Raw genomic sequence first — 4,532 nt, forward strand, 5'->3', positions numbered from 1 at the left:
CGCTCAAAGTGGATTTCTCACAATCACTGCCACGCACAAGTCATCCGGGGAAAAGAAATCTCTCGTCAGCTCTGACAACTCTGAGCATGGAAGACTGCTTAAACTGGGATCAAGGGCAACGCAAGAAAAGGTTTTTATTTATTTAAGGAAGTAGGTAAAAGCTTCAGAACTTAAAAATAACTGTTCTTATTTAATTTATGACTCTACCAATTCGTGGATTCTAAAACAGGCAGAAGAAAAGAAAACGGGGAGGGAATAAATAGAAGCTTGGCTTGACCGGAATATTATAGATGTTGATTAATCGCAGGTTTTCTATCCATTGATTTAATGCCCCGTTTAACAATGGGGCAGCCCCCCTTGACAATGGGGCAGGGGCCCCCTCCCCCAGGAAGGAAGACTGGTTCTGTTTCGGCATCTGCTACTCGTAGAATCATAGAATGTTAGATTTGGAAGGGACCTTGCAGGTCATCTAGTCCAACCCCCTGCACTCTGCAGGTACACTGCCTCTGAACACGGAGGCACCATTTCTAGCTCGGACCTAGCCTTTCTCCATGAATCGGTCTACACTTTCCAACTAAGAAGCCCTTTCCCTAAAGCCCTTTGCTCTGGCTGTGATCCTAATCCTGGGGCAGTGAATTTTCCTCCCTGTGTTGTTGCAACAATCTGGGGCCGCTCAGTGGTTTGGTTTGGCTCCCATTTGACATTTAGCAGTCTTGCTGTCCTCCCACCCCACCCCACCCCTGCAACCAGCTTCTTCAACTCCCAGCAGCTCCAAGCCCAGCTAGTTGGGAGCCTCTTGCTCTGCGGGCACAGAGCAGCAGTGGGCCAGAACCGGGGTGGTGGTGGTGGCTTGCAGGGGGAGGGCAGGGCTCAGTGTCCCCCGGGGACAGAGGCTGAAGAACAACTGAGACGCTCCAAGCAGAAGATCCAGTACTGTGGATGGGGGAAGGTCAGAAGACCAATCTCCTCCACATATCGACAGCGGGGGGGGGGCACGCTCTTCTGTTCAAACTGCAGCTGTGCTGCTATTGATGAGCAGCCCCCCCCCCTTTGAGCAAACACTCAGAAGGGTTCCCATTTGGTTTGCAAACATTCCACACAGGTGTGGTGCTTTCTGATCCTTGTCCCCGCGTTGCCCCGGACACGCCCGACAGAGCAAACAACGGAGGTGCTGTCCGCTGCTGCCTTGAGCTTTCTGGGCTTGGGGGGGGGGGACGACAAAGATGGAGTCTGAACACCTCCTCATCTTACCTTGCCGACTGGTGCAGTTAACTGGCCAGCTGCCACACTCAAACAGATTATTTTGAATTCTGGTGCTGGAGAAGACTCTTGAGAATCCCTTGGACTGCAAGGAGATCAAATCAGTCAATCCTAAAAGAAATCAACCCTGACTGTTCCCTGGAAGGCCAGAGACTGAAGCTGAAGCTCAAATACTTTGGCCACCAGATGAGAAGGGAGCACTCCCTGGAGAAGACCCTGATGCTGGGAAAGACTGAAGGTCAAAGAAGACGGGGATGGCAAAGGATGAGATGGTTAGACAGTGTTATCGAGGCAACGAACATAGAATTAAGCAAACTCCGGAGCACGGCGGAAGACAGGAGGGCCTGGCGTGATGTGGTCCATGGAGTCATGAAGAGTTGGACTCGGCTGTGCGACTGAACAACAACAACAACCACACTCAATGGCACTAAGTATACAGATGCAAAAAGGCGGACGATGAATGAACTCATTCTTTATTCTGTCCATCTATCTGATGCGTTTCTGTCCCTCTGTTCCTTCAAGGAGCACAGGGAGGCACACCTGGTCCTCTCCTCTAGCCTCACACCAACCTTGCGAGGTAGGTAAGGCTGAGAAAGAGTGACTAGCCAAGGTCACCTGGGGAGCTTCACAGGTAAGTCAAGATTTAACTCCTGATCACCCAACCCTAGTCAGCATTCTTAACCACCAATACCCACATGCTGCTTTGCAAATGCAAACAAATTCCCAGTGCCGTTCCAGGGAGAGCTCAACTAAGGAGGAAATAAGTGCGCAAAGTACCTTCCACTTCCTCAGGCCCAATTTGCAAAAACCAAATCCTCCCTCTTCGCCCTATCTCATCCAGAGACAATTTTTTTGTATCAGTGCTACAGCCTACGCATGCCCATTTGCACAATCCATCAGGCTATAACAGGTAGGGTTGTCAACTCCTGGTGGGGAAATTCCTGGATATTTGGGGGCAGAGCCGAGGGAGGGTGGAGTTTAGGAGGGAGGAGAGTTAGTGTGTTTCCTCTAAGCTGAGTGAGTGTGCGCTAGCTCATAGTTTTTTAGCCTCCGGCTCACAGATTTTTCTCTTAGCTCAAGAAGGACAGCTCCAGAGCAAACTAATTTATGCAGCGGCCAAATCGCTGGCTCACACCTTTAATGCCAGGAGCTCACAGAGTAGAATTTTTGTTCACAGGGCTCCACAGCTTAGAGGTGATGCCCTTGGAGGTGATCAATGTTCCCTCTAAGCTGTGGGGTCTTGTGAGCCAAAATTCTACTTTGTGAGCGACTGGCATTAAAGTTGTGAGCAAGAGATTTGGCTGCTGGATAAACTAGTTTGCTCTGGAGCCGTCCTTCCTGAGCCAAGACAAAAATGTGTGAGCCAGAGGCTCAAAAACTGTGAGCTAGCTCACACTAACTCAGCTTAGAGGGAACACTGGAGGTGATGCCCTTGAATCCACCCTCAGAAGTTGCTATTTTCTCCAGGGGAATGGAACTCTGTAGTCTGGAGAAAAGCTGCAGTTCTTGGAGAACTCCATCCCACTCCCCAGAGATTGGCAACTTATCAAGAGGGCCTAGTAGTGTCTTGGTTCGAGCCCCAAACGCAGCTGTCCGTCTCCTTTGGGGGGAAGGCTTTCTCTTCCAGCCAGCTTGCCGGTTTCACTGTGGAGAGGCTGATTTTGGGTTCCTAATAACCACAGGAATAAAAAAAGCAAAGCAATCGGCTATTTTCAGCAAACATTTGCATATGCAAATGTATGCAAACAAGCAGTGGAGAAAGGCCCCGGGGGAAGGGAGCGGGAGCCAGCACGTCTATCCCCCTGCATAGAGACATCTGAGGGCACGTCCGAAAAATTTGAATGAACTAGGTTGAGGGAGTGCGTCCAAATGCAGCCGCGCATCAAAATACATCAGGTTGGGCACTGAATTAATTGCGGGAGGATGGTGTTTTTCTGGCTGTGTGAAAGGCAGGCCTCGTGTAGGCAGAGAGAGAGAGAGAGAGAGAGAGAGAGAGAGAGAGAGAGAGAGGGGGAGGGTGTGTGTGTGTGTGTCTGGGATCCTATTTCTGCTTGTTTTTATCTCCTTGTCCAATTTTTCGGAGTCTCCTCCTTTGACTAAGCAAAACATATTTTCAGTTGACTGAAGAGTTTGCGAGAGCTACGAAAGATGAGATGATCCCAGATAAATATTTGATGATATTACAGCAGCTGCCAGTCGGCCGGTTTGCAGCATCGTTACAGCTGTCGCAGCCGGTGGTAGTGCTTCCGTGCGCCCAGCGCAAGCCCGCCCTGCCTCGTCATGAGGAGCTCACTGGAGTTCATTGTGAGCTGAAGCTGCCTCCTCTTCCTCCTCAGAGCTGGAGAAAAGGGCTCTGTGGTAAGAGGGGGAAATTGGCTCGGGGGGGGGGCAGCAAAGAACAGAGCTGTGCTAGCTCTTGCAACTGCTGTGCACTGTACATGCTCAAGATCACGGTGTACCCCTGTGCTTGGCCTGAAGTGGCCTGCGTTTCGGCGCTCACTCCCAAACATTTCCAAATGTTCCGTGGCCATTTCTGAGAGTATCTAGGAGATGCTCAGAAATGCGTGCATTCCCCCACACATACAGAAGGCCCCAGGCCCATCCTTCCAAATGATGCTTCATCCTGTGCTAAGGGTGGCCAGAAATGGGTACGATTTTCCCAACAGATTTTTGGGATGCCAAGGAACTACAAGTCCCATCAGCCCTCGCAGGATATGTAGCTGGGGAATTTGGGGTGGCTCAGAGGTTAAGACGCTGAACTACAGACCGGAAGGTTGGTAGTTCAGCAGTTCGAGACCCGAGTGCTGCGTGATGGAGTGAGCTCCCGCCTCTGGCCCCAGCTCCTGCCAACCTAGCAGTTCAAAAGCAAGGAATTGCAAGTAGATGGGTGGGAAGGTAACAGTGTTCCGTGCGCCTCGGCGTCTAGTCATGCTGGCCACATGACCATGGAAATGTCTTCGGACAGTGCTGGCTCTTCGGCTTGGAAATGGAGATGAGCATCGCCCCCTAGAGTCGGATTCGACTGGCTTTCGAGCAAGGGAAACTTTTACCTTTAATCAGCTAGCAGGGACCTATTCTGGTGGCTGGCCCCTCTCCTGCCTTTGGACAGGGAACCTCCCGTGGCCGAGCTTTCCATAGCCTGAATATCCACCTTCTGAGCTCCTCTGGTTGAAGCAAAGCAGCTGCCTTCAAAAGTCAATTGCTCATTTTAGTGCAGGGGGAAGGGATGGGGTTTGAGGAGAAGGAGCAGTGACAGAATTGGGCTAAGAAGA

Source organism: Gekko japonicus, unplaced genomic scaffold (assembly GCF_001447785.1).
Source record: "Gekko japonicus isolate JY-2015 unplaced genomic scaffold, Gekko_japonicus_V1.1 scaffold131, whole genome shotgun sequence".
Lineage (NCBI taxonomy): Eukaryota > Metazoa > Chordata > Lepidosauria > Squamata > Gekkonidae > Gekko > Gekko japonicus.